At 35.3% G+C, this 13,353-nt stretch overlaps 1 protein-coding gene and 1 pseudogene across 3 annotated transcripts in view; both read left to right on the top strand.

Moving 5' to 3' along the window:
* Sik3 (SIK family kinase 3) overlaps positions 1 to 13,353 on the top strand; it is a 236,237-nt gene that overhangs the window by 90,257 nt on the left and 132,627 nt on the right. The gene's annotated exons all lie outside the window — the stretch shown is intronic.
* Positions 1 to 13,353, top strand: part of LOC114088984 (ubiquitin-conjugating enzyme E2 W-like) — a 68,966-nt pseudogene that overhangs the window by 48,105 nt on the left and 7,508 nt on the right.

Raw genomic sequence — 13,353 nt, 5'->3', positions numbered from 1 at the left:
AAAGAAACAGTGTGACCTGAATTGTGGACCTTATACTAGGCACTCAGAAAATGGTGCACTTTATTCACTCATTATTTTGAGCAATTTTTATTATGTTTCTGTTACATGTCTGGCACAGAGTTATATACTGGTTACCAAGGTGAACATGGTACAGTTATAGGGGAGCTTAGCGTCTAATGGGAGATTCAACCAGTAAGAGGCAATTATCAAGGGTTCAGGATGTAGTTCAATGGTAGAGCCCTTGCCTGGCGTGCAGGAGGCCCTAAGTTTCATCCCTAGTACCAAAACAAAAGCTAATTACCATTGGTAAATGCTACAACAGGGCATTTATGACAACATATAGATCTTAATCCAGTGTCTGGGGGCAGGAAGAGCGTTTTTTAGGAAAGCTTAGGTGGAAGTCTACCAAGTCAAGTTGTGTAAAATGTAGGCGTGGGGTTAGTTTGGGGGTTTTGGAAAGACAAGTGTTTCAGCTGAGGAAATAGTTTATGAAAATGGTTGGAGGAGGGGAAAAAAAAACCCCTGGCTTATTTAGGGAACTGTCGATTGTGTAGTGTGGCTGGATTGTGGAAAGAAAGGAAGTGGGTTGAGAGAAAAAAAGCCAGGGGAATTAAGCAGAGTTACCTTACAAACCATGCTAAGGATTTTGCATAACAGCAAATCAACTGTTTTAATCTGGAGAGTGTCCTGATCAAATTGGAGAAATCCCTGAGGCTGCAGTATGGAGCATGGGAAAAGGAAGAGGAATGGAGGGGATAATAGAGAGGAGCCAGAGAGGCAGGAAAGGTGTTTTTGGAAGCAGAAGAAAGAATTTCAAGTAGAAAAGAGTTGTCAGTTCTGCAAAATCTTGCTGAGAAGTCATTATGATAGGAACTGAGAAGTATCTACTGAATTTGGTATTAGTGGGTTAATTGGTGACCTTAGTGAGAAGAGTTGCAGTGGGGTGACAGGGATGGAAGGCAGATTCCACTGGATTAAGGAATGTTAGTTAAAAATGTAACAGATCACATTTAGCTCAAAGGTCCCTTGCCTGATCTCTGAATTTTAGCAGGCTTATATAAAAGAAGAAAGTTCAACACGAAAAAACATTATTCTAGGGTGGAAAGATGTTGGAATGAGATGGACATCATTACCCTAGGTACATGTATGATTGCATGAATGGTGGGTCTCTACTCCATGTACAACCAGAGAATTGAAATGTTGCGCTCCATTTGTATATGATGAATTGAAATGCATTGTGCTGTCATGTACAACTAAGTAGAACAAATTAAAACAACAACAACAACAACAACATTCTACTGTTCCTGTCTTGGAAACTGCTTCCTCAAACCTAGTATTGGGCAAGGCAATAGCTCCAGTGCTTCTGCTCCAATATAGAATGTGAAGAATGTGCAGGGAGCTGACATAGTACCTTGAATAATACAGTCTATCTGCAATTAGCTACACATTGTTAGAGTTTATAGATCAACCCACTTGGGATTTGTTTGTTTGTTAACTACTTTCTTAGACATCTCTTTTAAAATCTTAAGTGCATTTTAATGTGTAGTTGTCACAAGTTAAAAGCTACTCTTTGTAGAGACTTGGCTGTGAGGAGAAAAGGGAAGGGGAAGAGTGAGCATGAAAGGCTCTAATGAAGATGAAGAGTATTTGCTTATGTGGTTTCTACAAGGAGAACAACAGGGTGGGAGAGAATTACATTATTTTGAACATTTATGTGTTAGTTTTTTCTCATAATTTTATAGGGCAAGTATTGTCATTATTGGAAGCTGGGAAAATCTGGAATAATTAAGATAGAGAAAAAGAGCCAGGGAGATAGGGAAGGATAGAGCTAGAGAAAACAAAGGGGTATTGGTGTTTAGGATTCCAAGATTGGAGTAGTTATGGATTGTAGCTATAGATTCCCCAGGAATGGGATTGGGGTAATAAATTGGGGTAGCTCTTGGCAGTAATGTCATAGTTGTAGACTTGAAGTTGCCTAGAATGTTGGTGGTAGCAGGATGGAGAAGACAGAGCCAGATGCCAAGTTACTTTTTTTTTAAAGTATTATTTTTACTCATAGATGGGCACAATACATCTTTTTTTCTTTTTTTTTTTAATGTGGTGTCGAGGATCGAACCCAGTGTCTCTCTCACATATGCTAGGTAAGCACTCTATCACCGAGCTACAACCCGAGCCCCCAGGTTACTCTTTATACATTGCAGAATGACCTGAAAATTAGTTATGACATTGACTAGACAGTAATATAGCTGAACGATATGAACCTCAGAGGAAAGGAAGATTTCTCTTCTGCCCTCACACCTACTCAAAGGTGGAAGAACTTTGGAGGAGACAGAATAATAATCCCATACGTGAAGAATATTTGGCAAGAAAGTTAACTTCTGTAGTTGAGCTACTTTATTGAGAGATCAGTGATCACTGTTTTCTAGAGAGATTTAGACTATGTTTCTTGTAGAGATTACTGGCACTTTTTGTGAATGCATTTGGGAAACTGCTGCTAGGCAACCTGTTGTCATTTCCTAATGTAACCATAATCTAGTGTCAGTGACTAATGATCTCATTGGGCTAGTTATCTTCCCTCCAGCTATGCTGGCATCAGTAAGTACATTAATGGTGTTTAAGAAACACATTCATTAAAAACCAGATAATCACTTTGGAGCTGGCCTTAGCAATGTCTGAATGAGTTGGGCAAGTTGGAGGAAATCTTGAGCCTGAGAGCTACTGTCTTTCAGGTTGGTTTGGGTGAGGTAACAAAAGATGATTCAATTGTAATTTAATGGGATCTGATATTACTTTATAAGTCATATCACTTTAATATGATGCTTTGTCATTAATGTTTTAGTAATCTGACAGCATTAAAGACAGTTGATATTCTCCCTGTTTTATTATTTCTTGGCTTCAGGACAGAGCTGTGCATTAAAATGCACTTAAGATTTTAAAAGAGATGTCTAAGAAAGTAGTTAAAAAGCAAACAAATCCCAAGTGGATTGCTCTGATTTATAAACTCTAACAAAGTGTAGCTAATTGCAGATGGATTTCTTTATTCAAGGTGTTGTGTCAGCTTTCCTGTGTGTCCACCTTCTATACTGGAGCACAGCAGTGGTGTTATTGTCTTGCCCATTATTAGGTTTGACAAGGTAGTTTCCAAGCAATATAGTGTTATTTCATGTTGGACTTTCTGCTTTTATATAAGTCTGCTAAAATATAGAGGTTAAGTAAAAGGCCTTTGAACTAAATATGTCCTAATAGAAAATTTTAGCAACAATGAAAAAATTTATCTAATATACGTATCTAAATTAAATATATACCTTTTATATATTGCTTATAATCAAAGAAATGCCTGTGAAAATTAAATTGTTTTATTTATCAAAATGGCAACAATTATTAAAAAAGATAATGACATTGCTGTGGGACTGGAGGACTAAGTAGGCACAGTTTTGTTTTTATGGTGCTGGGGATTGAACTCAGGGCCTTGCTTGTGTTAGACAAATACTCTACTACTGAATTACAGCCCCAGCTCCTGGGTACTTTTTGAATGAAAAGCAATCTAATAGTGGTATGTCTAAACAGTCTGAGAAGTATATTTTCTTTATATTTAGTTTCATTTCTAAGAGTTTATCTTGAAGAAATAATCACTGGTTGAACTGGAGAATATTATGCTAAGCAAAATAAGTCATTCCCAAAGAACCAAAAGGCTGACTGTTCTCTCTGATACACGGATGCTAATTCATGATAAGGGGGTTGGAATAGAGGTACTTTGACTAGAGACAAGAGGGGAGTGAAGGGGGAGAGGCAGTATGGGGGTAGGAAAGATGATAGAATGAATCAGGCATTATTACTTATGTGCATATATGATTACATGACCTGTGTAACTCTACAACATGTACAACCAGAAGAATGAGAAGTTATACTCCATTTATGTATGATGTGTCAAATGCATTCTACTGTCATGTATAACTAATTAGAACAAATAAAAAAAATTTTTTTAAAAAGTAATAATTATAGGTCGAATCAAGAATGTAGCCATAACAACACTTATTCAACATTGTTTACAATGGGGAGAGTGTTTAATAATCCAACCCTAGATGATTAATTTTAAAGTACAGAATAACTTCATAACATGGATTGAAGATATTGAAAGATAAACAATATGTGTTCTTAATATATACATACATATATACACACACAGCGTAATTTGACTTTTGTGTGGATAGATATATACAAAGGAAAAAAGTATAGACATTTTAAAGAGTTTAGAGTTAGGTATTGAGCAGGCAATCTTGGTGTACTTACTTGGAAGAGATTGGGATGATAAAGTGGATAACTTTTTTTTTTTTTTTTTTAAATCACGGTACTGGGGATCAAACCCTTGAGCATGCTAGGTAAGCCCTGTACCAATAAGCTATATCCCCAGCTCTGAAGTAGAAAAGTTTGAGCCAGGTGACAAAAGTTATAGACTGTTCACTAAATTCTTTGGTATGATTAGTGATATTTTAAATTTGTATTTTCTAAATTTTTTACAATAAACATGCATTACTATGTAATTTAAAAATTCTTTGAAAAACAAATGCAAAAAGGTGATTGATTGTTCAGCTTTCAGTGAATTGTATGGCTGTGAACTTGGTTAAGTGGGCTAATAGCATATAATATGACGATAAAAATATTGATTATTTAATTCCCTCATTTTATACCCTTAGCCATGGCCAGTTTATGGGATTTTAGGGAAGACATTAAAGCAAAGAATGGAGAGAATAGAGATTTGTATTAAATATGCTTCATTTGTATTAAATATGCTTCATCTTAAGAAGTGTTGAGTAAAATCCTTCAAATTTCATAGAAAATTTCATATTTTTCAGTTAAAGGCCATCTTCAGATGGCCCCTTCCCATATCTTACTTTAGACTATTACTGATCTAATAAGACATATGAATATGTTGAACTTCAAACTGAAATAAAGCAAATGTTCATTTGGATTGGATAATTGACAATTAGAGATTACAATTAATTTTTGTCAATGATCTGCCCTGAGTTGAGAGGAATCACCTTCTAAAACTCTTCTAAAATTTTTTTAGAAGAACTGAAGTTGCAGTTTTTAAAAAGTCACAGATGTTTAAATTTTGGAACTATATTTGGAGTGCAAACATCTATATATGGCTTAAAATTGTCAAAACATCTTCCCTGTTAGTATGACTCAGTGTAAAGAAGTGATAGACCCAAAAGTGAACTATAATCCACCAGTAAGAAACAGAAATGCTTTAACACTTGAACCTGCCATTGCATTACTGTTCTAACATTTTTTTAATTGTATAGTCAAATTCTATTCAAGTTTGATTCCCCTGTGTTTGTGAAAATGGATTTTCTTTGCAGATTCTTCTGAGCTGTCCAGTGGTGGAACACTTGCTTAGCCTGCACAAGGCCTTGGGGTTTAATCCCCAGTCACCCCCTGCAACCAAAAAAACCGAGTCTTTTGAGCTATCATTAGTTATGTAAATTTGGAATGTTCCTTGATTTTATAATACCTTTGCTCTTGAGGTTGCCTGTAATTGTCAGTATTCTCTTTGACTTGTACAAAATCGATTATTTAGTAAAAAATTGTTCTCTAACTGTATACTTCTAATCTGATAAAGAACAACTTTTTGGACTAGTTAGGGATTATGGCTAAATTTCTATTTTTATATGGCCAATTTATACTTCTGTATTTATTGAGCCAGAAGTTCATGTAATAGCACACATAGACTTATAATTCTATGGCTAGTCCTAAAATTTTTGATGATCTCGGAATTGTGGAAAGAACAAAGCCTTGGGTTAAATGAAATGTCTGTGTGCCAGAAGTTAGCCAAGGCATTCTGAAGCATTTGATCTACCAAAATTTATTGTGCAAATGGAGAAAGCTATACCTTTGCCTGTGTCCCCCACCCCAGCCCTTTACTCTATGAGATCTTAGTTAAAGTCCCTGATTCTCATTATGATGGAATTGAGATATGAAATATCTGTTTGTGTTTACCTGCAAATTCTATCTAAGATAAGGAGATTTTCAAATTTTCTCTTTGTTCTCTCCACCTCTTTTCTGAAATTCAGATATAACTTTTCTTTCTGGAATCCAGTATCATGTGTAGTACCTTCATAGGAGTACTACTCTGGAACACTAATACAGTGTGCAGTCTCACTCTATTTATGTCTCCTGGGCATTAAAGAAAAAAAAATTTTTTTTTTTTTTTAAAGTGATTGGGTCTCACTATGCTGCACAGGTTGGCATCAAACTTCTGGGCTTAAGTGATTTTTATGCCTCAGCTTTCTGAGTACAGGGACTATAGGCACTCTACCATGCCTAGCCTAGGCATTTTTTAAAAAAATGGCAGAAAAAGCAATAACTTTTAGTTGACCTCAGAAGTTAAGGAAACCATGAGAAAATCGTGTTTTTAGGTGGATTCATTAGGGATTTTTTTGAGTACATATTATATAACTAGTATATTGCTGTAGGCTTTAGTGTCAGAAAAATCATGAAAAACCTGGGAAGAAGGAATTAAGATGATATAAAGTTCTAAAGAATATAGATGAAGAGGTGAATCCTTCTTTTTGGGGAGTTGTCTAGATAGGTCTATAGTATACATTTTTTTTTTTTAAAGTATAACAGTACTCAACTTCTGCTTTGTTATTTTGAAAAGAAATTAAATAAATTAACATTCGTTGTCAGTAATAACACTTGTGCTTTGTAAGCTTCTCAACTTTCCTGACCTGGTTGGAGAAAATTCTTTGGTCCTCTAAATTCATAGTATGCTGTCTATTTTCTTTACACTGAACATTTTTTCATCTCTCAAAAATATTAAGGATCCTAGTCTTCTCATTTTAATATACTAACATCTTACTTTTTCCTTAATCTTTCTAATCTAATTTTTCCTTTTCCTTAATCATTTTATATTTTATCTAGTTATATTTATGTAAGCTACCTTAAACTTTTCTGAGTCAAAGCAAAATGTAAATTAATAAATGGTTTGCATTTTAGTAGTATGTATCTTATTCTTCTTTCCTATTATACTGAACAAAGTCCTTGGCATATAGTTTATGGTGCATAGATGTAATATCCATTTAATGTCTTACATTTGTTGAATGAATAATTTCTGCATATCCAAGCTGGTTTGCTGCCTGGGGTCTTCTCTTTGCCCGCCTAACAAACTCCTGTCTGTTAGATCTAGATTATCTGGCTGAGCATACAGTCAGTGTTTTGCTCAGCACACCTCTGTTGATGTGCATGAATTTATGATTTTTTGCACACTAGTTGCCAAAGGAGTCAAAGTATGTGGCAAAATGAAGAAAGGCTTGTAGTGAAGATATTTGAAAGAGGCAATTTAATAGTAATCACCAGTGGTTCTTCTGAATCTTATTTAAGTCATTAACTCCAGAGAGGTGTAAAATTGCTTATGTTAGGATAGACTTAGAAATTCCTTTTGATAATGGAAAAATGAAAAGTCCTCTGTGAGCTGGGTGTGGTGGTACATACCTTTAATTCCAGTGACTCTGGAGGCTGAGGCAAGAGGATCACAAGTTCAAAGCCAGATTTAGCAATTTATCAAGGCCCCAAGCAACTTAGTGAGACCCTGTCTCAAAATACAAATAAAAAAGGCTGGGGATATATAGTTCAGTGGTAAAGTGCCCCCTGCCCCCCCCCCCCCCCCCCCCCCCCCGCAAAAAAAAAAGTCTTCCTCTGTGATGTTAATGATAGGTGGGATACTGTTTTGAGAACACAAACCTGTTAATTTTAAGTCTGCGTACTTCCATTAGCAATTTAATCAGGATAGTTATTAATTTCCAATTACTTATTCTTTTTTATAATGAGTGTAGAGAAATGCCATGTTTTTCATCCTGTTGGATTTGTTCCTCCTTATTGTCACTGGTGTGGGGCAAATGTGTAAGTTATTAGTATTTTCCTGGGCATAAAATTACAGCTGAATTTAAGAGAATATTTTTTCACCTTCCTGACAAGCTACAACAACCAAAATAAATAAATAAATATTTAGTTATTTTTTGCTTGAAAAGAAGCAAGTAAAAGGCTTATCAAGTGCACAGTATATTGCTAGATACTGTGGATAAATTTTTAATGCAGATACATTTCCCTGCCTTGAAGGAGATTATTATCTTGTTGAGTTAGGGCTAACAGACTCACCTAGAGAATAGTATAAGTTTATTCTCAGGAGCTAGTTTGTGAGAAGACTAGGAATATTCACTAGGGAATCAGAATGTTGGAATCTTCCCAAACACTCTGAACATGGCTAGAAGAGTAGATAAGATTTGCACAGGTAGGAAGTAGGAATGAGAGGTCAGTGCCTGGAAAGTGGGCCTTTTAAATTGTGGTGCTGCAAAGAAGGAAACAAAAATTGGGATGTTTTATGTGAGGCAGAGCGGAGAGTGTCAGGACTAAAACAGATTGTTTGGGGGCTAGCAATTGCAGAAGGAGTATGGGAACAGCTTTGAGAAGATCTTAAAATCCATCAGTCTGAATTTGTGAGTAAACACAGATTCCTGGAGCACTATAAAAGGAGTGTTTTAGGAAGTTGAGTCTGACAGTGGTATTATAGAGGTTAGTTATATACTGCAGTATATATTAATGGTCATCATAAGGAAATTAATTAGATAATCTCAAAGGAATTTTATAACCACTTATCGAATCCTTACCAAGCACTGTTTGTCCCTAATGGTTATTTCATTTAAACTTGAAAACTACCTTGAGAATTTGATATTATTACTGTTCTCACCTTAACAAGTGAGGAAACTGAAGCAAAGTAAGGACAAATAACTTACTTAGGGTCACAAAGCTAATAAGGAGTAGAACAGTCAGTCTGGCTTTAGAAACCATGGTTTCTCTTATAAAATGTGTTTTATTTAGAAAATAAGATTTTTTTTCCAGAGAAAATAAGATCAACATTATTTTCTTCTGTGTAATATTTTTCCTTATTCACTCTCTATCCCCTGACCAACAACATGGCTTAATGTTTTAGAACAAAGATTTGGCTTAGGGATTTCAAATAGTTTTTTGTCCATTTCAAACTTTTTGAAACCAGTTACTGGTTACTGGCAAAGAATACATTTTAATATCAAAACTGTGACAAATTATAACAACTTTAGACAATTTTAAGGCTGGCTAATTTCTAAATGTTTCTAGTTTCCTGAGTTTCTTTTCTAGGTCATGTTATAAACAGGAATTTTTTTATATTTATGTCTTTTAAAATATATTGTTATACCTGTACTTAAGTGCTAAGCTGATAGAAGCTGTTTTTAAAAAAATACATTGCAAACATGTGTGTATCTTGGGTTTAAGCTGTCAGAAGATTCATCGTGGATTTCTAGTTTGTGTATGGTCACTGATGGATAAATGTGTACTGAGTAATTTAGAAAAGGCAGTTGCTTGGCAGTCAGTGGATTCTGGGTTCCCTTTTACGTTCGTGATAGTTCGTCTCTTCGCTGTGTCTTTTAAAATGAGAGATTGAGCTCCTGTAAAAGCATTTCAGAGGTTTTTTCAACTAATGATTTCCCCTCTTATTCTTTACTGTTTGGTTTCCTAGACAACCTGGCCTCCCCTAGCGCCCTGCTGACGTCTTTTCAGCCCCTCTTCCACTCCATTCTCCTCCCATTACTGGAGCTTTTTTTTTTTTTTTCATTGCTGTTTTAGTATTGCACCAAAGGAATATTTATATTTTCTTAAATAAAACTTCCTGTATGTTTCTTAGAATGTATTAGAAGGATAGGGACAGAAAAGAAATCACTTTCAGAAGTTAAGTAACCTGTATTTTGGTGTCAATCTAAAAGGCCTGAATTTATTCTGTTGTTTCTAATGTTTCATTAAGTTAAACAGCAACAAAGAAAATATTTCCAAATTAAACTGGTAGCCTATGATTAAACCATTTTATTTTTAAAAATTTTAAATGTTATTGTATTTTTAAACACATTTATCTATCTATCTCTCTGTCTATCCACCTGTCTGTTTATTTATATGTGGTGCTGAGGATTGAACCCGGTGCCTCACACATGCTAGGCAAACGCTCTACCACTGAGCTACAACCCCAGCCCCTGATTAAGCCACTTTAGAAATGTAAGAGAAGAAAAGCAATCTGAAAATGGTGTGAATTTTATAAATTGTTATTATAGAGTTATGTTACTTTTTAAACGATTGTGTCTTTGAAAATCTTTTCTATTACAGTGGGGAGGAAAAAGTAAGTACAGCTCTAGAAGTATACCTGTTGTTCACCTTTGGTCCCTTAGTGATACTTGTGAATCCCAGTTCTTTGATCTTTTCAATTCCGTTGCACTATCAGCCACTGTCCTGAGCAGAGAGGACCATATATATTACCTAAAGCATAGTAAAAAAGTCCTAATTTAAATACGGTGATACAGTGTCTAGTTAACATGGTTGATCCTAACTGTAGTGCTGGTTGCCATATCTTTTACTTTTACATTTGGCAGTATTGTACTTTGGCTTGTGTGTGTGTGTGTGTGTGTGTGTGTGTGTATGTGTGTAATGTTGTAGAGTGTATGGTGTATCTGTAAGAAGTGGATGATTTATTCAGCTTTTTTGCTGCTGTAGCTAAAAGACCCAATCAGAACAACTGTAGAGGAGGAAAAGTTTATTTGAGAACTCATGGTTTTAGAGGTCTCAGTCCATAGACATCAGGCTTCATTCCTTGGGGCTCAAGATGAGGCAGGGCATCATGGTGGAAGAGTGTGGTGGAGGGAAGCAGCTCAGGTGGTGATCAGGAAGCAGAGAGAGTGACTCGACTCACCAGAACAAATATATGCCCGAAAGCCATGCTACACTTCCAATACCCCACCTCTTCCAGCCTCACTCCACCTGTCTTCAGTTATCACTCAGTTATTAAGGTTCTTATAACCCGATCATTTCTTCTCAGAACCTTCTTGAATTGTCTCACACATGAGCCTTTGTGGGTCACCACACACCCAAACTATAACAGTGGATGAGAAAGGAAGAAATAGAAATAGTAAGAATTTGCAATATAAATGTATATGTATACAAATATATGAAAAGATAAGGTTATTTTCTTTTTTAGTGGTCTTTAATAAAATTGGCAATATGTGTCTGAATGTATATGTATATAGATGTGTGTGCTGTAAGTTAGGAGTGAAAAGCTGCCATAGAAACAAGAGGAGGGAAGAATTAATTTTGCCTGAAGAAGTCAGGAAAAACTACATTTAAAAAAACTGGCTATAAACCTGTTATGAGGAGATTGAGGATTACTAGTCATGTGCAGTGATTAGTAGAAAAAAGTAATGGGGATGAGGAAGGGGACAGTGACAGGGAATATTAGAAGATGTAGTTAAAGGAGATTGAAGGCAGATTGTTTGATACTGTTTGACTTTGTGACTTAGGTATTAGATTGATAGTATTATACCTGGTTCTTCCCATTCCCTCAATTTTTTTTTTTTTTTCAAAAAAGCATTCTCTAATGTGGAAGTGTTATGTGGTGATTAAGAATACCTGATATTGGTAGTCTCACACTAACTAGCTATCTTTCTGATCTTGTGTGTAAAATGTATATGATGTTGTCTATCTCAAAGAGTTGTTTTAAGAGTCAAATTGCTTGAGACATTATATGAAAGGACAGCATTTAACACAAAGTAAACAGGAAATGTAGGTAATAAATAGTGATATTTTGTAATACAACTTTCATTATAGAAGAAAATTAATGGAATATGAAGGATTAGTGGTTTTAGAAAGGACAGAGGGAGATCTTGTAAGTGGATTAATTAGGAAGTCATTACTTTATCCAGAAAATGCTGTTAGGTGACAAGCATGCAGAAGAGGAGATTTGGCTGAAGAGAAAATGTGATCAGTTTAATTATGGATGGGCTGACTTTAAGATACCTTTTGGAAGTATGAAGTTTGGGAGGAGGGAAGCCTGGAGATGAGGGTCTGGGAATAGTGACTGAGTAAGTTGTGGCCTAAGCTGAAAGCTTTAAAGAACACTAATGTTTAAGAATTGGAAGCCAAAGAGGCTGTCCCTGTTTGGTTCTTAGGGCTGTAGTTTACTGGTCTTTTGTTCTATATCCTGGAAGAAACTAGAAACCAAGGAAAATTAATGTTTTTTTCCCCCTAAATGTACCTTTTTTCTACTGTCAGTAAAATAATTTGTACTAAACTAAGTTATGAAGTTATATATTCTGAATTTAGATTTTTTTGTTTTACTCATTACTGTGCATAGGTTAGACCCAACTTTGGTTGAGCATTCTAACCTTTGTACTTCGTTTAGCAGCATTCTCTGTAGTTGTCTTTTAAAGGGAAAACAAAGTTCATTCTTTGAACCGGGCACTGACTTATTCTGATATTGACAGATTTCCTCCTGAAGTCTAGACATTTGGCTGGTATAGTTTTATTCAGTAAAGTTCTCACTTCTGAATTTTAGACTTAGTGCAGATTTGCTGGTAATTGGCCACAGGAACACCTCAGTGATCAGTGTGGTAAGTATCATGTTGTATTGCTGCCAACAAGCTTGCATAGTTAATGTGTTCAGTCATAGCCTTCTTTACATGACGGCACCTCTAAAATACAGAACATTTTGTTACCTTCTCACAGCATGCCTACTATTTCCAATTTCTCTCTCTCTCTCTCTCTCTCTCTCTCTGAGTGAAGGAAAAAAAAAACTCAACACTTTTCAGATTGAAATTTTAACAGTTTTGGATCTTTTATTGTATAATTTTGAGACTCAGAAATTATTAGAATATAAATTTCAATTGCCTACTTCCCAGTAAGTTGGGTTTAAATCTAAAGCCCTTACACGTATTTTTATAATTACCTTTTTGAGTTAAACTTTCAGAAATTCTTGCTTCACTTAAATATTTACTTTTGTTTCTTGCCCTGCCTTAGCCTACTTCATGTGTCAAAATCTGCACATGAGATTTTATTTTGGAAATGAATAGGAAGTGAATAGTCTCACACAGGGTCAGATCTAGTTTTTCATTTTTATTTGCTCAACCCCTTCTAGGATACTAATTGAAAAAAAAAAAGTAACAACAACTTGGGTTGCCTTTACTTTTAACTTATAACTTTTATTAGGGTTTTACCAATACTGTATCATTTTGGTTCTGGAGGTCTCAGAGGGCTAACTTGGTTCTTAGTGATTGGTCCTGAGATTTAGAAAGAGAGTTGGTATTGGTGTTAAACCATCAGCATCCTTCTCGTTTTCAAGAGGCAGAAAGGAAGAATACTCAGTTTCAGGGCCTTAAATAACTGTATGGTGTGCTATAAAGTTATAATGTTAAATTAGTTTCTGGCCTGCCCACATTGTTTCCAAAGTTCACTTCCCATGTTTAAAGAACTCTCCCATTTTAAATACAAGCATAGAGAACTGTG

The sequence above is a fragment of the Marmota flaviventris genome, chromosome 9 (genome assembly GCF_047511675.1).
Source record: "Marmota flaviventris isolate mMarFla1 chromosome 9, mMarFla1.hap1, whole genome shotgun sequence".
NCBI classification, from domain to species: domain Eukaryota; kingdom Metazoa; phylum Chordata; class Mammalia; order Rodentia; family Sciuridae; genus Marmota; species Marmota flaviventris.
The sequence above is the reverse complement of the archived record's forward strand: the minus strand, read 5'-3'. Positions and strand labels throughout refer to the sequence as shown.